The 20902-nt window shown below is 43.0% G+C and overlaps 3 non-coding genes across 3 annotated transcripts; 2 read left to right on the top strand and 1 right to left on the bottom strand.

The window, feature by feature from the left end:
* The first annotated feature begins 2361 nt into the window (after positions 1-2361).
* Positions 2362-2433, top strand: trnad-guc (transfer RNA aspartic acid (anticodon GUC)). The gene has a single exon. It is a non-coding gene; the product is annotated as a tRNA-Asp (tRNA).
* A 1734-nt stretch (positions 2434-4167) lies between these two features.
* trnad-guc (transfer RNA aspartic acid (anticodon GUC)) lies at positions 4168-4239 on the bottom strand. The gene has a single exon. It is a non-coding gene; the product is annotated as a tRNA-Asp (tRNA).
* Positions 4240-6056: 1817 nt separating this feature from the next.
* trnad-guc (transfer RNA aspartic acid (anticodon GUC)) lies at positions 6057-6128 on the top strand. The gene has a single exon. It is a non-coding gene; the product is annotated as a tRNA-Asp (tRNA).
* Positions 6129-20902: the final 14774 nt, after the last annotated feature.

The following is a 20902-nucleotide window of genomic DNA, read 5'->3' as shown; positions in this document are numbered from 1 at the left end:
AGTTTACGGAAACTCGTTTTCCCTCCTCCTGTCAATCATTCTCCATTCAGTATTCAAACAGCGCGTGCACCTCGTCCGGTTACAGCAGGATGCACAGTAAAATTCTCTCCAATTTGATATATTCACATTATAGTGCTTGATCTGTAGATAAAAGGCTGTGGATTTGCATAAAATTACTTTATTTTGTGTATTTGTATATTATGTTTGTTGCTGTTTTTAAACGACTCGCTACTGTGCCTGTTAGCACAAGGACTATGAATCGGCATCAAACGCACAATAACCGGAATTTAAAATGTGAAGAAACAAATGATCAATAAACTGTTGGACAGATATATACTAGGATTTGTGCGCTCGACATTTCTTCACTTTGTGCCGTGGACTTTTAAATGCGCAGTTGCGCACTTGTGCAGCGCAGCGCTACACGTGACTCCATGTTGCTTTGAGCACATCATTGTGCAGCCGTGATGCGCATACGCGCTTTGTGCGCTCAGTTTTGAATGGTTCATGGTTTTGCGCACTGAAAGATTATTAAAGTAACACCAGGTAACTTTTGCTCTCGGGGTCCCCCTACAGTTGGGAAACAGTATTTTCCTCTACTACTGTCGTAAACTCTGTCATCGTGCATTTGTTGACAACCATGATAGCCCTGAACACTGTAGGAGGAGGTCACATGCAGGTGTTCTGCTTGCATCGCGTGTGAAATGTCTTCATCCCAGGTACAGTGGCATATATTTCAGCATGTCATATGAATATAATTTCATGGGTTTTATTTTTTTTCTAACGACAAATGATCGCGATGATCACGTTTACAAGCCAGTGTTATTATAGTAGCCTAGTCTATTGGTTACCATTTTACTGAATCTATATGATACTTCAATGCAATGTTTGAGTGGTAGATAATAACCATGTATCGTCAATATTATAATATCAAGCTACCATAAATAAATCTGCAAATTTTACAAATCGATTTGCATTATAGCTTGAGGCAAGACAAATAATCATTACCTGATTCATGAAGATAAACGGAGGATAAGATAGCTTCCGTAACATAGTCAGGCAGACAAAAAAACACCCCAGACTATGGGGTGTCATTGGTTGTTGCGTTAAATGTTACCCAGATACAATAGTGCTATTTTCTTATTGGCTAACAACACCAGACGAACAACACCAGAGGAGACGCGCTTGAATTCATGCCTGTTCCACAGTGAGAGTGGCGCGGCCAGAGTTTTGGGCGCTGCGGCATATTAAATATATTACAAATAGTTTTTCAGCGTGATAAAATACAATGTGTGGCGGGAGAGCGTGACAAAAGACCGAAATGAGTGACTGTCACGCTCAATGCGTGACACTTGACAGCCCTGCGATTTTCAGGAAGTGGGGGTGGTGGTGGAAGTGACGTATATGCCGTAAAGCAGTCGAGTTTTGTAGTTCTCTTTGTTCGCCGGTTACTACCCGAAACCCGAAGTTTAAAAGTACGATTAAAAACGCTACAGACCCCGTCAGGCTATGGCAGACGTGTCATTCAACTTATTGTAAGTCGATGTACCATCACAAGAGACTTGGCAATATATTATGAAGGTTGAAAAGTTACCTGGTGTTACTTTAAAAGCCTATTTTTTATACCTATCCTATATAATATATAATATACCTTTCCTTGTATAATTTAATTGTATATTATTTCTGTGTAGTGTAGTGTAGGCTATATAAATATATACACTTCTGAATTCTTGACATTCATATATAAATATAAAATTGTGAAATGTATGATTGCATGATTGAATTTTATAAGAGTACTAATAGTAATTTGTTTTTATTAACATGTTTAGTTTTTATAAAATTACTTTTTTGCAATTTGAAACTTTTTTTGAAAATTGCAGATTTTTTCAAGAATTACTTTTTGCTGCTGATTTATACACTCATTAAGTTGAATAAAAATACATAATAGATTTATGTAATATTTAAAGGTGTTAACTGTAATCTTACACTGCAAAATGATAATTTACAAAGGAAAGGATTAAATTCATCACAATTATGGATATTTGCTGCGGGGATAGGGCTTCGATAACCTCTCTCTTTTTTGACCATACATGTTGCATCCCTGAATGTTGAAGTTATCGCTCTCAAAAGGGAACTCGAGATTTTTATGAACTTCCTGGAAGCTAAATGAACAAACCTTTCATCTCCTTGGATTGTGGGTGGATTCCTCCATATGACAGGGTAATAACCTCTTTCTGTCCCCCTTTGCCAAAATAAAAGGCTTAAATAATAACTCCTATAAAGGAAAGCACATCCAGTATTAAGTGACTTCTCAACGGTTGAGCATACAGTCCTGTACCGCTAAGACACAAGTAAAACAGCCAGTCCTCGTTAGTATAGTGGACAGTATCTCCGCCTGTCACGTGGAAGACCGGGGTTCGATTCCCCGACGGGGAGGCTTTTTCTTTATCACGGCCAAACACCTTGCAATAGCTCAGGCTTTACAGTGGAAGCTGGTGATTAAGCGACCCCGAAAAGTATGGTTAGTTTTTTGAAAAGTACTTTCAAGAAAGTGTTGGCAATTGGTTTGTAAAAGGTTGTTTTATGCATGTTTGGCCTTAGTTGTTGTTGCATTTCCACTCTTCTGACCAGCAGGGGTCACCAGCGTGTGACGTTTCGAACCCTTCAACAGTGAATCATGTTGCCAAGCAATCAGTTCAAATGATTCAAAGCTTTGTTTGCTCCCCAAAATGATTCACTGTTTCGAAGCGTTCTAAACCCAACACAGTGGTGACCCCTGCTGGTCAGAACAGTGGAAAACCCCCATTAAGCAACAGAAACTCTGCCAAACATGCATTAAACCAGGGGTTTTCAAACTATGTGAGTGTGTGGGCCACTACTTGTAATCAAGAATTTTCGCGGACCACCTCATAATACACATAATAACACATGTCTACACACAGTCCTACCTGAATTAATCCGCACCTCTAAATAGGCTTACACTGTAAAAAAAAAGATTAATTGACTCAACTTAACTGTGTACTAGCTCTAAAACTATAACTGGTCATCACATCAGTACAACAGGCTTGTTAAAAGACAGTTTACTGCACACAACGGCTGCCATATATTTATTTACTCAAGCGCCCGAGGGCATGATCAGGTTCATTTGAACAACGGGCTTATTTCCATAGCAATGGAGTATGAATTCTATAACGTTACAGTAATAAGAACACTTATGTATAGTCAAGGATATAGTCAACATTTCAAAACCTTTGGCGATTTTAGGGGATTATTAATTTTCAGAGTTTTACAAGTCCTCAAAAAGAAGGCTTGAGTTTGTCCACTTAGCACATCCGCAAAACATTTCAGAAACGCGAGATCAAGAAACTGGAAATTAAAATAAGTTATTATTAATTCCATTTATAAACATTTCGTTTCATGTAAACTGCCTATAAAGGCTATGCGTGTGATGTGATAATGAGAACATATTTGCCTCTGCCCTATACAAATTTAATGAAAACACAGTAGGCCTAACGTTACTCCAGGTTAAAAATAAAAGAAAGTTGTCAAGAGGAAAAGCCATTGTAGTGTATTTTCCAGCCCGATATGAACGCAATATCCCCCTTTGTCCCCCTCCACATCTTTCCCTTCCTCTTTTAATTGTCTGTCTACTATAGGCCTATATTAAAATCAAACAACTAAATAAATGCTCACCTAATGAGATGGATGATGTTTTCTCTTCAGAGAACCTGTTGCTGTCCATCGATCCATGTTGTGGTTCTAACGGCACTGAACTTGAACGTCACGGCCGAGCGCCACTAGCCTATTTTAGTAATCACACAATAACTTGACAATTTAATTTAAATTTTATATAAATATAGGCCAACATATTCTTTTTACTTTTTATTTTTTTAAGGGAATTTCCTGGTAAAATTAAGGTAAAACAATTTTATTTTATATTTTATTTTGCCTTTCCACGGACCACCTGCAGTACCCTCACGGACCACTAGTGGTCCGCGGACCACAGTTTGGGAATCCCTGCATTAAACAACCTTTTACAAACCCATTGCAAATGCTGTCTTGAAAGTACTTTTCAAGAAACTTACCTCACTTTTCAGAGTCGCTTAATCACCAGCTTCCACGGTAAAGCCTGAGCTTATGGAAGGTGTTTGGCCTTGATAAAGAAAAAGCCTCCCCGTCGGGGAATCGAACCCCGGTCTTCCGCGTGACAGGCGGAGATACTGTCCACTATACTAACGAGGACTGGCTGTGATAGCTGTGTCTGAGCGGTAAACGACTATTTTGTATGCTCAACCGTTGAGAAGTCACTTAATACTGGATATGCTTTCCATTATGGGAGTCATTATTTAAGCCTTTTATTTTGGCCAAGGGGGCAGGAAGAGGAGCTTACCCTGTCCTATGGAGGAATCCACCCACAATCCAAGGAGATGAAGGGTTTGTTTATTTAGCTTCCAGGAAGTTCATAAAAATCTTGAGTTCCCTTTCGAGAGCAGTAACTTCAACATTGCATCAGCTATGACTCTGTGGGAACGCCTCCCTTCTCCATCTTTGTGTTAAACCTTATAGGCTAACACCAGCCTGGAAAAGCTGGCCAATTGTTGCAAAGTATGCAAATACTCACAGGCTTGCGGGCAGTATAAAATGCATGGGCGCGACAATTGCGTCAGAATCTCTTTCTTCACGCTGTAATCGTTGAAGTTGCACCTTAGGACTAGTTACCTTTTGAGGACTTCAGTTACTGAGGGCCTCAGAAAAACGCTCAGTAACTGACTGCACGTCATCACCAAAGGGTTAGCTACAGGTACCTGTTAAGGACAACCATGAAGCCCATGGAGCGGCCAATGGCCTTGGGCGGAGTGCTTTGTAACCATGAGCGCGAAGTCTGTTGCTGTGCACAGGTCTTTCAATAAATGCAGAGCGGATGCTGCTTCCCCTCCAGAAGCATAGGCTTTGTCAGCCAGATGAGCAAAGAAATTGCACGGCTTGGACTGCAGACTGAGACCAGCACCCAAAAACGAAAGGACGGGCACAGGTGAACAGCGATGGTCTCCTCGACGGGGGGCATGCGCACATAGCCGTGGGCTTCCGCCTCATACCATGTGGGAGAAGATGGCCTGGGTGGCGCCGATTGGGGTGCCGACCACAACTTCACCACGTACTCGTGGACGTTGTGAAAGAACGGACTCCTCCTCCTCAAAGTAGCCTGGCGGCGGCCCGACTGCAAATATCAGGAATCCAACTTTCTCTTGGTAGGCTCGACCGGAGCATTCCATGTCGAGTCCAGCGCGTCCACGAAAAGGACCGGTGGAACGCAGTGACGGCAGAGGACGACGGCCCCAAGCCTCGTCATCACTGCCATTTCTGGGTGGGGGCTGGGTGCCTCTCTGGCGGCAGTGGGGCTCGACCCCGTAATAGCATGAGCAAAAACCCTCCTGGTTCTCAAGTGCGCATCGGCAGGTCGGCACAGTGCATGCACGTGGAGTCCAAGAAGGCCACCTTGGTGTGGGCCAGGCCCAGGCAGGCGCCGCAGTACTCGTAGGTGTCAGGCGGATCGATGGAGCCACACACAAATCCTGCAAAGGGTAGCCATTCGATTCGAGGAAGAAAAGGTAACTAGTCCTCAGGTGAAAGTCCTCAGGTGAAACTTCAACGATGACAGCGTGAAGACAGAGATTCTGACACAATTGTCGTGCCAATGTATTTTAGAGCCGCGAGCCTGTCAGTATTTGCATACTTTACAACAATTGGCCAGCTTTTCCAAGCTAGTGTTAGCCTATACGATTTCAACAAAAGTGGAGAAGGGAGGAGTTCCCGCAGCATCATAGCTGACACAATGTTGAAGTTACCAATCTCTAAAGTGAACTTGAGATTTTTATGAACTTCCTGGAAGCTAAATGAACAAACCCTTCATCTCCTTGGATTGTGGGTGGATTCCTCCATAGGACAGGGTGAGCTCTTCTTTCAGTCCCCCTTGGCCAAAATAAAAGGCTTAAATAATAACTGGATTAAATTAAATTAAATAATAACTGGATATCCAGTGTTAAGTGATTTAAAGGCAGTCCTCGTTAGTATAGTGGACAGTATCTCCGCCTGTCACGCGGAAGACCGGGGTTCGATTCCCCGACGGGGAGGCTTTTTCTTTTGTTAAGGCCAAACACCTTCCATAAGCTCAGGCTTTACCGTTTTTTTGTTTTTAGTTTTTTTTAACTAAAAGTGAGGTTAGTTTCTTGAAAAGTACTTTCGAGAAAGTGTTGGCAATTGGTTTGTAAAAGGTTGTTTTATGCATGTTTGGCCTTAGTTGTTGTTGCATTTCCACTCTTCTGACCAGCAGGGGTCATCAGCGTGTGGCGTTTCGAACGCTTCAACAGTAAATCATTTTGCCAAGCAATCAGTTCAAATGATTCAAAGCTTTGAAAAGCTTTGTTTGCTTCGCAAAATGATTCACTGTTTCGAAGCGTTCTAAACACCACACACTGGTGACCCCTGCTGGTCAGAACAGTGGAAATGCAACAGAATCTCGGCCAAACATGCCATGCATAAAACAACCTTTTACAAACGCTATCTTGAAAGAAAATCTTTCAAATGCATTTAACAAATCATCTAATACCATTAAATATGAAGTATATCAATATATCCAAGTATAAATATATAAAAAAATAAAATGTGTTGTAGCCTATTATTAAATCGTTGGGCTTGTTTAATGGAGAACTTGATAGTTCAGGTCAATAAGCGACTATTAACTAAAACTGTTCCTTTTTATTGTACAAATGAGTCATTAAAAATATCTACAAAATTATTTAAAAAAAAAATAATAAATACCTCTGTATTAAGCAAAGATCTTAAAAAGATAACATAAACTGGTAACACTTTACAATAAGGTTTAATCTGTTAACATTAATGAACTAACATTAACTTGCAATCAGCACTAAATTTGTTATGGTATTTAATCTTTGTTAACTTAGTTAATAAAAATATAACGGTTCAACGTTTGTTCATGTTAGATCACAGTGCATTAACTAATGTTCGCTATCGGTGAGTCACTACAACGTAGGTCATGACTGACCAATAGGAATCTCGCTAGAGAGGCCAATCTACTTCGAGTGAAACTAAAACAAGCCAATACACATTGGCGTGCAATCATTTGCAATAGCTGTGCAGCCTCGCAGCGGGGGTATTTAATAAGCTGCTGGTGCGATTGCACACTAGCTTTTTGCTTTGGAGTCAAGCACTTCGTATGCTGAACAGAGTGAATTTGAAAGCAAGCCTCTTCTGGATCTCTCCACTTTGGTTTGGGCGTGACGGCACAGCAGCGCGAGTGGTCTCTTTCTCTCTTCTCTCTCTTCTTTGTTTGTTGTGTAAAAACTGAGCAAACAAAAAAGCTGTTTTTACAGCTGGTAAGGTGCGCGGTTAAAGCGCCCAACGGCTGTTTTCACGGCTGGTAAGACCAGCGAGAGAGAACAGAACACAGACAGGTGCACATTCCTGTCTGTGTTCAACGTGACCATTCCCCTGCGTGCTTCAGCACCAAGGAGAGCAGTCTCTAAAATAGCTTACACAGATAGTTTGCGTCTTTTTCAAGATGACGTTCTATCTGTGTGTTTCTGGATGCGGTCTTTACCTGGGGTCACGGGATGGTCACGATCGCTGCCTCGTGTGTCTGGGCCTCGAACAAGCTGAGGCAGCGTTCGTGGATGAGTCATGTACCCATTGTGGGAAGATGACCATCTCAGAACTGCAGTCGAGACTCACGTTACTGCAAAGGGGCAGAGTCCCCGTGCCTCTGCCTCGTTCCAATCCTCCCCAGAGGGTTGCTGCGGGCAGTGATGCGGGTGATCTGAGGATTAACGTGAGCGCGCTTCCTTCGGGGAACCAACCCCCTAGGAACCCTCACCCCTCTCATGCTCCGCAGCCTGTAGAGCTATAACTGAACGTGCTGGACCATCCTTGAGATGTGTACCAGTTGTTTCGTTTGGTGCTCCCCACGACGACCAGATGTCGATCGCTGCATCGGAGGGAGCGTCAGAAGTCTCTGCGGACGATGGCTCGGACCCGCTGCCTCCTTCGGATTTGCCAGCGATGCCCGAGTCGGACCCGGAGATGATGGCCATGCTTTCCCGGGCCGCCAACAGGATCGGGCTCGTGTGGAACCCTCCACCGTTCCCGAGCCATCGAGGCTGGATGATTTGTATCTCGGGGTGGTGCGCGCTGGTTCTCAGCAACCAACCTCAGTGCCCTTCTTCCCGGAGGTGCATGAGGAGCTCACGGGGACGTGGACGGCACCTTTCACTCCCAGAAACCGTTCCGGTGGCTCCTCCTCCCTCACCACCCTTGATGGCGGGGCAGCTAAGGGATACACGCGTGTCCCGCCAGTGGAACGGGCCGTTGCAATGCAACTATGCCCTAATTCCACTTGGCGTGGAGAACCGTGTATTCCTTCCCGGGCCTGTAAGTACTCGTTGGATCTAACCGGCAAGGCTTACAAGGGCTGTGGGTAAGCTGCCTCTGCCATGCACGCTATGGTGTTGCTGCAGGTCCCAGGTCCATCAGGCCAAGGCACTGAAGGACCTGCACGAGGGTGGTCATGATCCACAAGTTCTCCAGGAAATTCGTACCGCGACGGACCTCACACTTCGTGCGACGAAGGTTACCGCGCGGTCACTGGGTCGTGCGATGTCCACGCTAGTGATCCAGGAACGCCATCTCTGGCTGTGTCTGGCTGACATGCGGGAGACCGACAAGCTCAGGTTTCTTAACTCCCCTGTGTCCCAGCCCGGCCTCTTCGGCGACGCGGTCCAGAACTTCGCCCAGAAGTTCTCGGCTGTACAAAAGCAGAGGCCATCAAGCACATCCTACCGCGGCGGTCAGCTGCTGCCTCCACCCCATCGCCCGCGGCTCCTCAGTCTGCTCGTCGCCGGGGGCATCCTCCTGCGTCTATACCTGCTCCCGCGCCGCAGCAGCAGCCTCCACCTAAACGGTGTCATGGAGCAGGCAGGCCGCCCCGCCCGTCCAGGGCCCCGCCAAGAAGGGGCAAGCGGCTCTAGGACGGGCGACCCAGAGATGGAATGGACTGCTCTCCAGGAGACGATGACTGCATCCCCGGAAGAGGGCCGGGTGGAAAATCCTATGTTTCGTTTTCTTTGTGTTTCGCCGCTGGCCTTAAAACCAGCGGTACCCAAATTTTCAATAATAGAGCAGTTTCTTCCATCTCTTGGTCCGAAGAGGGCCCGGAGAGTAGTGGGGGGAGAGAATCCTCACCACTGTCATCCGCCTCTTCTATTGCCAGCGGGCAGCAGTGTGCGGTCCGAGAACGCCACCGAGCCGCCTCCTGCACCTCCTGCCCCGTGGAACCAGGTAAGTGTTGCACAGCACACTCAGACCCCGCTATGGGCCAGCTCCCAGAGAGAGCCTCCCGAGCCGCGTCCCTGTGTTCCACCTCGCTGCCCCACTCCGGGTACGCCTACGGTCCCTTTGGTCCCGCTTGTACGGTCTCTGCGAGCCTGGTTAGCACTCCCCAGTCCGTCTCGCTGGCTCATTCGAACCATCAGGCTCGGTTATGCGATTCAGTTCGCCCGGCGTCCCCCCAAGTTTCGGGCAGTCCACTCCACTACAGTGAGAGCAGATCTCTCGTTCCTGCGGGCAGGTGTCCCCTTGGAACAGGTGTCCAGGCATGCTGTGGTATTCACAGATGCCTCTGCCACCGGCTGGGGTGCCACGTACAACGTGCATGCAGTGTCAGGGGTGTGGACGGACCCCCAACTGCATTGGCAGATCAATTGCCTCGAGTTGCTAGCAGTACATCTCAATCTGAGCCGCTTGAAAAGGCCGCTACAGGGCAGGGACGTGCTGATCCGTATGGGCAACACTGTGACCGCTGCGTACATCAACCGACAAGGTGGTCTAAGCTCCCGTCGCAGGTCGCAACTCGCCAGCCATCTCCTCCTCTGGAGTCAGAAGCATCTGAGGTCGCTTCGAACCATGTATGTCCCCGGCTTGCTCAACCGTGTGGCCGACGAGCTATCACGAGCTGTGCTTCCGGGAGAATGGTGACTCCACCCCCAGAAGGTTCAGCTGATCTTGAGAGAGTTCGGGGAGGCTCAGGTAGACCTGTTTTACTCCTCAGAAACCTCCCACTGCCCGCTGTTTTACTCCCTGACCGAGGGAACACTCGGCACAGACGCACTGGCACACAGCTGGCCCCGGGGCCTCCGCAAATATGCCTTACCCCCAGTGAGCCTACTTGCGCAGACACTGTGCAAAGTCAGGGAGGACGAGCAGCAGGTCCTTCTGGTGGCTCCCAATTGGCCCACCCGGACTTGGTTCCCAGAACTCATGCTCCTCATGACAGTCCCTCCCTGGCCCATTCCTCTGAGGAAGGATCTACTGACTCAGAGACGGGGCACCTTATGGCACCCGCATCCAGACCTCTCGAAACTCCATGTCTGGTCCCTGGACGGGACGCGGAGGTTCTAGGTTACTTACTTAGTTTTTTACTAAAAATGTAAAAAAATGTAAATGTAAAAAATGTACATGTAAACTTAACCCCAGAGGTACTTAACACCATCACTTCAGCACGGGCGCCGTCCACGAGACGTGTTTACGCCCTGAAGTGGAACCTGTTCGTCGAGTGGTGTTCTTCTCGCCGAGAAGACCCCCGAAGATGTTCGATAGGGCGTGTGCTTTCCTTCTTGCAGCAAGGGTTGGAGCGAAGGCTGTCTCCCTCCACCCTCAAGGTACATGCTGCAGCTATTTCAGCGTATCACGACCACATAGATGGCAAAACAGTTGGAAAGCACGACCTGGTCGTCAGGTTTCCTAGGTGGGCGAGACGATTAAATCCTCCTCGACCCCCCTCCAAAGGTCTTGGGACCTTTCCCTGGTGCTTCGAGCACTTCAGGATGCTCCCTTTGAGCCTTTGCAATCAGTAGACTTAAAGCTTCTTTCCATGAAGACTTTGCTGCTGGTTGCACTGGCCTCTGTCAAGAGGGTAGGAGAACTGCACTCATTTTCGGTCAGATTCACTCTGTTTAAGCCTCATCCTATCGTCCTTCCAGGCAAGAAGGTGTAAAGGCTTGCACGGGGCGCTGGATGGGGTGCAGTGGCTGTGGCGCTTTGGTAGGGATTCCTATTGGTCAGTCATGACCTACGTTGTAGTGACTGACAGATAGGGAACGTCTTGGTTACATATGGTAACCTTCGTTCCCTGAGGGAGGGAACGGAGACGTAGGCCCCGTCGCCACATCTGCTGCCGCCCGCCGGGGCAGCCAGCTTTTTCAGGCTTGGCTCCTCAGCAAAAAACTAGTGTGCAATCGCACCAGCTGATTATTAAATACCTGCGCTGCGAGGCTGCACAGCTGTTGCAAATGATTGCACGCCAATGTGTATTGGCTTGTTTTAGTTTCACTCGAAGTACATTGGCCTCTCTACCCTCTCCTATTGGTCAGTCATGACCTACATCTCCGTTCCCTCCTTCCCTGAGGGGTTACCATATGTAACCGAGACATTAACAAATACATATTTTGATTTTAATAATGTTACCAAATGTTAACTAAATGCTGTAGGAGTATTGTTCATTCTTAGTTCATATTAACTAATGTAGCTAACTAATGTTAACAAATGAAAGTGCTTCCCATAAACTAATGGTCTTTATAGCTTCCCAGTCAACACGTGGTCTCTCCATATGACCACAATTTTTTTTTTTTGTTTGTTTTTTTGATTTATTCAACAATGATAACAAACACATATACAAACTTGCCGGAGGCGATTCATATACATTTCCATACAATTGTTGAGGATAAAAAACACAATAAAGCCACAGGCTTATTTCCATTGTGGTCCTCTACATGCATAAAATGAGCGAACAGTTCCAGTGGGAATAAAACCAAAACAAGCAACTCATACCCTACAAATTCATATGGCATCTCAAATGGAAAGCCATTTTTTAACTTCTCTTTTAAAGGGCCCTGCTTCTTGTATTTGCTTTAAATTATCTGGCAATCCATTCCAAGCAATTGCACTCGAATACAAAAACGAATTCCTCCCAACTACACTTTTAAACCGGTACAGATATATATTATTCATCCTTGCCCTTGTAGAAATACAGTGAACATCTCTCACAAAATCATAATAGTCAAGCAAGTATTTAGGAACAGCCCTCTGAATTATTTTATGCACCATCTTGATTTTAATAAAAATTACTCTTTTATCCACTTTTAAAATTCCCAATTCTTTGAAATGGTTATCATTTAGATGCATACGAGGATGTGATCCCAAAATAATTCTACACAACCTATTCTGAGCAGTCTGTAATTTATTTTTGACATGTTTTTTAGAGCCACTATACCAAAAAGTTGCTGCATAGTCGAAATGTGGCTGCACTAATGCAACAGCTAACTTTGTCATTGTTTGTTTATCTAAATAAGCAGCCTGTCGAGCTAAAAATTTTATTCGATTATTTATTTTCGATAAAGCAGCAGCCGCCATGCTATCCCCAGTCATTTTGTTATCAAAAATACATCCTAAAAGTTTCACTTCTTGTTTAAAAGAAAAATGCTCATCTCCCACCCTTATTTCTAAATTTGGACATTTCTTCAATTTTGCAGTTGAACCGAATAAGATAGCCTCAGTTTTCCCTAAATGTAAAAATAGCTTATTTTTAAAGCACCAATTAGACACTTCTACTATTTCTCTTTTTAACTTGTTTTCTATTGTTTCTTTATTTTCATCAGTAACTATTATTACGGCATCGTCAGCATATAATGATAAGTGGCTCGAACAGGCCATCTTTAAATCATTTATATAAATTAAAAAAAGTAAGGGCCCCAATACACTACCTTGTGGTACTCCACAAGAGATCGGCAAAAATTCTGAGCACTTTCCATTTATATCGACCATTTGACACCTATTCGTAAGATAGGATTTGACCCATTTACATGAATTAGAATCAAATCCCATAGCATTTAATTTTAACAGCAGAATATTATGGTCGACTGTGTCAAAGGCTTTTCGTAAATCAAGCAAGACCATCCCACTTAGTTTACCTTTATCTATTCCTTTCTTTATATAATCCGTCAAATATAGAATAGTTGTCTCTGTGGAATGTAACTTTCTAAAACCAGACTGAAATTCATATAAAATATTAAAGTTGGAAATATATGTGAGGTCACAGTGAACTAAAAGTGTAACCTCACAGTGGACTCACTGTGTGCTCATATTATGGCCACAATATGAGGTCACCCCAGCTAGAAATGTTATTTGACATGGACTCCAACATCGTTCAGACGTAAAATTTTGGTTGAAAATAATTTGGGATGACGTCTAAACATTTGATGTCAACCTCCAACTTCATTAAACAAATCCATAAACAGCATTATAGTCCAGTTATTTTAAGCCAAAATGGGGGTCAACCTTGAACAAATTGTAACAGAAGCAAACTCAACTGATTTTGTATCTTCAATATGTCCTGAGTAAGGGAAAAAAAGCCCCGAAGAATCCCATTAGGGGAAAGTTTCGAAAAAGACCCAAACATATCCCATTCATACGCCTATTCATTCTTTTTCTCACGTGAAAAGGGTAAAAATTTTAACCTTTAGATATCACCATGAAAATTACTGAGTTGATTACTTACATCAAGACAAACAAAAAATGTATTACAAGTTTTTTGAAATTGTTTGTTAACATGGACAAACGGTGCATAATATAATTACGTATTAGCTAATTTGCATAATTACCCAATAGTGCAGCAGATTAATGGCATATCTCAAGAGAATCGTTCAAATTGGTATGGAAGCATGAAATTTGGCACAGATACTCTCCAAGGGTCATTTTTGGGAAAAGGCGTTGGCCACCGAAAAATTCAACATGGCGGACATTTTTTCAAGATGGCCGCTATTTCTGTCAAATGCTCATTATGTCAATCGTTCAAACAGTGATATCATGTAGGCATAACATTTTGTGAAAATCCTGTCTGAACATTAGCATGGAAAAAGTTGTGTGCCAATCAAAAATTCAAGATGGCGACCATTTTCAAGATGGCCATAGAATGTACATTTCCAGAAGAAAATGTGAGTGGGTGCTTGCAGTGGCAAAACTCGCCACTCGGTTGCTAGGGTGTGGTACATGATTGCATACAAGCCAACAAACATGTCTGTACGATGTTCTGGTGCCGAGATATGGCTTATTCGTGTGTTCAGGTGGTTGCTAGGTGGTTGCTAGAGTGTTCTGGGTCGTTGCTATGGTGTTGGTAGGCGGTTGCTAGGGTATTCTGTGTGGTTGTTATGGTGTTGGTAGGTGGTTAGTAGTTGTCACAGATGGTCACTATTGGAGTTCTTAGCATTTTCTTGGCATGATTGAGCACTTACTTAATCGCTATTAGCATGTAGCTGTTCACAGCTAGCATGTGTAGCATGTTGGAACTCCTGTTTGCTAGCATGAGTCAAAAGAGCCAACCCCCATCTCTATACGATGTTCTGATGTAGAGATATGCTGCCGTGCAAAGGCAAAAGACCGTAACTTCGTTTTTGGTTGAAAATGAGTTATTGATATTTTTGGCACATTTTTGGCCTGTGTAATTACAGCTGCCATCAGTCCCTGTAACTTCTGATGTCCTCAAAGCCTCGTCCTGCACTGATGCAGTCAGATAGTATGCTCTTCACTCGCTCCATCGACAAACGTGTGATATCAATCGCGAAGGATATATGCAGAGTTGACAGAAAAGTGTTACACATGCCTTAGCAGGTGAATACAACAAAGAACTAAAGCCCCTCCTCACCCAGTTCGGGTACCGGACCTGGTTGAAACAATCATGCATCTAGCTGGCAGAGTGCCAAAACTTCGCCGGCGGCTTCAGTAGGGCTGTCGCGGTGAAGGAATTTCCCTTGCGGTAATTTTGAGTGGCTCAATAGAGCGATATGCGGTATTACCGCCATTTATTTATTTCTATTTATTTGTTGTTATATAAATACGTGTTATATGGTCAGCATTCACAACAACAATGTAACCGAACTAAACAGCGTCTCTGCGCATTGAAAGACTGTCACTCAGCGCGCAGTTACATTGTTACGCCAACGGACTGTCGAGTGAGTCATTAAACCGCTCATTCAACGAAAACGTTCAAAAAGCTGATTCCTTAAATGATAGATGTAATGAAACAAGGTGTTAATCATTTTTTTACTTTGAGCTCCACTTTTAAAGGTTCAGCTGGCCAGCAATTCTTCACTTTTGGGCAAAGCCGAAGCAATGCTTCACTTAATAGAGACCAAGGGCATTGATTCAATGCGTGACTCGCTGCTTTCCCGCCCCACGGCTTCCTCGCGCTGTTTAATGCTGACCAGCGCTGACGCCATTCATGGTAAATACCACACGTTAAAAGGATGATACGACAAATCTTTCGCTTTCCTTGGAAACGGCAAACTTTTCACGAATATACTTGACTTCAAAGAGACGCACGCAGGTAATCGCACGCGCTCAGTCGATCTCATTCACTGTCTGTTTAGGCTTAAGTCCAAATCCACAAAGCCTCTGTACAAATCACCATGATAAACAGTCTTGTTATCATTATTTACTTATTTAACATTCAATATACATGGTACGAACTACGAAGGGTGGCCTTATGAAAAAAGAAAACGCGGTTTGCGGTTGCTGCACATCAAGTTGAAGTACAACTAGCCACAACTGCAGAATCTCGAGGTCATGAAAAGGAAGACGATGAAAATTTAAGCTCTTATATTTTCGCATTCTGTTGCCACAATTCGGAAAGGCACAAACACGAACCATTTCTTCTTCACTTGTAAGCAACTCTGATCTTAACTCGTCGCACATGATCAACGCTCCTCCCACCTGGACATTGTTTACCTTTTCCGGCTACAGCACGGGACTGCAGCGCGAGACTACAGCTTGCCGTCTAAAAGACTATTTAGGTGAGTTGAAACAATGGCTAAGTTGCTAAACGCATCTTGTTCACATGTAGGGTCCCTGTTCATGTTGGACAGACATTTTAATTGCATTTTGTGTCTGTTAAGAGGCTCAAAAACGCACTTTATGTCCATGCCCCCATAGCTGCCGTTTTAGCTGGGTGGGAGCTCTGGGCATTCGCGGTCGCAGCTCCGCGTAGCAAGCACCAATCCGGTTCGTTTTTTTTCTATAGTCAGTACTCACAAAGGTCTAACGATCAAGATTAACTCAAAAATTGCCCGGAGTTCTCCTTTAATTCAAACTTAAACATAGAATAATACTAATAATGATAATTTGTTTAAAATTTTAAATAATTAGGAAGTGATGCTGACATGATTGGATTAGTTCACTATTATGAGCTCTTTTGAGTGTCAGTTCAATAGAGATACCCCTCGCTGCAGACTGTAGCGCGGTGACGTCACGTAGGTACGTCATGTATGTACGTCACGTATGTGTTACCACGCATGCGCAAAGTATACGCAAGTGCGCACGTGCAATTCATTGCAATCAATTCCGGCGATGGATTCGATAGCAGTAAGTCAATAAGCATTATTTATGCTGTTTTAACAATTGTGCTTTTGTGTTAACGGCTTTTAATTGTGAGATGCCATAGAGCGCGTCATAAATGTTTTAGATTTAAAAATAATAAGTTATGATATGTTTTATGATGTTATATTATCAAAATGACCGGGTTTCAGCGAGTCTTAAAATGATATGTAGAAGTCTTAATTCGCCTTTAAACAAATTAAGCCTTGAAAGATGTTTTCAAATAGAGCAGAAAGACTTAAATTAATTAATTCATGTAGTTGATTGTTGCATCCATTGCAAAATAATTGTTGTTCAGTATCAGATCGTACTGTAAAAGTTACATTCCTGAATGTAGTGAATATACTGTAAGTTAGTTATTGAACATTGTATTTTGCTAAAATAAAATTCTTTGTGATTCTCCTTAGTTGTTTTTATCATTTAGATAGCATAATAATGTATTGAGTTCCCTTAGATTTATTCAATACATTTTCTTTACTCTTAAAAAGGTATTAAAGGAAATCTTAAATTGACCCATGTGACTGGCAGAAACCCTGTAATCTCAGATATCGAGGCAAACCTTAAATTAATTGTTGATGTTCTTTTCTAGATGCATGTTAGTGTCCTTAAAAAAGGTGAAAGCATTAAAATAAATCAATGCAGCTCATGTTGTGACAAATATCACTGTCCATTCTGTGAGACCTGGGTTTACAAACCAAAGGATTTTAACAGTGTTGTCAAACATGTGGAGCATCATCTGCAGACAGCTATACGGGAAGATGGTTTGTGAAGTTCTTTAACATCCATACAACATATTATTTGGTTATTATATTTGCATCTTACAATGGTTTTGCTTACATTTTCAGATTTCATTATCATCAGGTGCAACCTAAGATGCAGAGATAATTCACATTTTCATTGCTTATACTGTTCCACCACTGTTTTACGTAAAGCACAATTAGAAATTCACCTCTCAAATTGCAAACAAAAGATTCAATCTCTGCAAAAAACGGCAGCACCAACGGTTCTGATTGGTAATGCACCTCAACCCTCAGGGTCTGCTCAGACAGCATCCCTACTTCAACTGCAACCTCAGCCTTTACCAAGTGGACCACACACGTCTGTGTCTCCTACACCCTTTACTCCACTGTCTCAACCTCAAGTATTTAAGGTACCATCACTTCCATCTTCTCTGAGTATTCATACACCTCAACCCTCAGGGTCTGCTCAGACAGCATCCCTTCTTCAACTGCAACCTCAGCCTTTACCAAGTGGACCACACACGTCTGTGTCTCCTACACCCTTTACTCCACTGTCTCAACCTCAAGTATTTAAGGTACCATCACTTCCATCTTCTCTGAGTATTCATACACCTCAACCCTCAGGGTCTGCTCAGACAGCATCCCTTCTTCAACTGCAACCTCAGCCTTTACCAAGTGGACCACACACGTCTGTGTCTCCTACACCCTTTACTCCACTGTCTCAACCTCAAGTATTTAAGGTACCATCACTTCCATCTTCTCTGAGTATTCATACACCTCAACCCTCAGGGTCTGCTCAGACAGCATCCCTTCTTCAACTGCAACCTCAGCCTTTACCAAGTGGACCACACACGTCTGTGTCTCCTAAAGATCATGTCCCAAGTGGTTCAAAAAGAATCAGAGTGAAATGTATTCACTGTGGAATTGAACTTAACAAGAAGAACCTACGCCTCCACATTCAAAGAAAACATACAGATGTGAAACAAACAATTACAAATGAACGACACTTCCTTAGCCAGTGCATTGACAATGAGAATGGTATTTTTGCTGTTCAAAAATCTTTCTTTGGTCCTTCACTGCCAATACATGTGCAGAAGAGGGCATGGGGGGCAAACCACAGAATCATGTGTGAGGTAGACCAGTGTAACACAAACACTGACTTTGCATTTCGAAGTGGTTTGAAGGCATTTGAATGCAACCATATAAAATCCTTGGCTTTCTGTCCTCGGAGCACTGATGACACTATCACTCTAAATGAAGAAGAACTGATGGCGATGGTGCAACAAAAGTGGTTTGGTGAAGACAGAAAGAAGAAGTGTATTGAAAGGCAGAAGGCAGCAAGTATTATAGGTGTGCCACTCTCAGTGGAGGTGACAATTGCTGGACCCTCTTCCAAGAAATATATTTCAGTGTATGAACCAAAAACATCCTATTATAGCCGGCTTGGAAGAGTGATTGTTGTGTTTGACTCCAAAAAAATCACATGGAGTTGCCCATGTAACAAGACAAAACAGTCATGTGTGCACAAATCAATTGCTAAGTGGCACTTATTTCAAACTCAGAAGTCCCTTTTTAGAAAAGTAAGGACCACAGAAAGAACTGATCCTGTCCCGAGCTGTCAGCACCAAACAGAAGATGTACAAGATCAACAATACCCACCAAATGATGCAAGCTTAAAGAAAATGGTGTTTTATTTATTAAAAGAAAAAAGACTTCCTGCAGACCTTCCAAAGGAACTGATCAATGGCCTTCAACCTAAGTGTGAATTCCCACGCAGCCTAATTCCACAGGAGACTTTCTGCTCACAATGCAAGGGGAATCAGTTGCTAAGCGAGCCGATTCTCATAACATCCAGAGCGAAGATTTTGACCTTCACAGGAGTTGTGGAAGGTAAGTAAAATCTTTTTTTTTTTAAATAACAATGTTGGTAGTAACTGCAGTTTGAAAAGCAAAACCCTCTCTTTTAAGGGATTTCCACCTACTACAAAGTCTGCATCAATTGCAGAATGATGTTTCGTTATCAAGAGTTCACAGATGGGATCCATAATTTTAATGACCACCTGCTGATTTCTTTGCATTTATGCATGATTCTTCGTAATGCTATTCAGGTATGTTACCCATTATAGTACTGATAATGCTGCTGAAATAAATTATTGAAATTAGAAACATTAAATGTATTGCATTTGAAATCCTTTAAGCTTAAGATTCCAATTTGCCTTTAAAATGTTGGATTTGTTCTTGTAGAATCACACTGCTGTTAGCAGAATCCTGAGCCTGCTTGAAGCCACTGAAAATGCCAAATTTCCCAGCCATGACACTGTGCTTCATGCTTACATTCACTTTGAAGCACTGACAAACCATGATTACATGTACTCCTGCATCAACTGTGGATACTACCCTAAAGTGGTAATCATGGACCTCCACAAAAAAGGAGTATTCAGTGTGCCTTGTAAGTTACTTCACTGTACATCACCTAGAAATTATATCTTTATGCTAGTTTTTCTCATGAATTCCATTTGTGTCTTTTCAGTCAGTGAAATAAAATCTCCCCCTGATGACTTTGAGGGAGACACCAACAGTGTGTCCTTCTGGGAGCTAGTGACACAAGAGATGGTTGGACGGGGAGTTCTTCAAAGTAAGTTGTTATTTTCATTATTATTATGGTGGATTCATTGTTTTTGTTATTAATAGTGTTGCTTGTTAACTTGTGTGCTGCACAATGTGGTTGTTAATATGGAGACACTTTATAAATGCAAGGTGGCAGGAAAAACCCCTTCGTAGTTCCTCCAAGTTACGATTGTTGGGCTCCATGGATTGGTGTCAACACAAGGAAATCTGAAATGGTGTTAAACACTGAATTTGCAAAAATTCAGAAAACCAAGCCGTGTGACATGCTTGATCTTCATATAACTGAAGAACGACTTGGAGATGAGCTCTTCAAGATGAAGGTGAGATCCTAGATAATACTGTTTAATAAAGTAGTAGTCGATGCTCTTTATTTATGTCAATGATGGTGTAGGTTGAAGCCATACGGAAACTCTGCAAAGAGTGTGGTTTGGAGTCGAAAGGATCTAAGATGGACCTTGTGTTAAGGTTAAGAGATGAGATGCAAAACCGCTCCTCATATGACAAAGTGTTCCAACAAATATGGGGTGCTTCTGGTAAGTTATATTATTATATATATTATTATGTATCATTGATTTAATGTTGTATTCATTACAAAAGATGTATAGCAATAAAGGGTCCAGTATGCTTGATACAAGCCTTTACAACATGAAACATTTCAAACAACAGTTATATTTCTAAAAGTTAAAGTTTCAACTACCTAACACTTAATTGAACATTATACTAATTATTTCTTTTTTTAGGTGGATGGGCAGTAATTACTTGTCCCTGTGGAGTAGTTTACTCAATTAAATTTAACATTAGAGCAGAGTCTCCAAGAGACTTTGCTGATTTGCTCTTGTCATGGAAGCACTTACCTAATGTGTCGATATATGATTTTGCAAGAGGACTAGCAACACACACTAACCTCCGGGACCCAGAGACTTTACCTTTTAGCCCTCATGAAGGCAGACTTGCAGAGCCAAGCGCTGAAAATATTCAGCTGGCTAAAGATAGCAAGTTGACAGTGAATTTGCCCTGGTTAAAAGTCAAACAGGTGGAAAAGG

This window comes from Siphateles boraxobius, unplaced genomic scaffold, assembly GCF_051911475.1.
Source record: "Siphateles boraxobius isolate OS27281-9 unplaced genomic scaffold, OSU_SipBor_1 8, whole genome shotgun sequence".
Lineage (NCBI taxonomy): Eukaryota > Metazoa > Chordata > Actinopteri > Cypriniformes > Leuciscidae > Siphateles > Siphateles boraxobius.
Note: the sequence above shows the minus strand (reverse complement) of the source record. Positions and strands in the feature narration are given on the sequence as shown.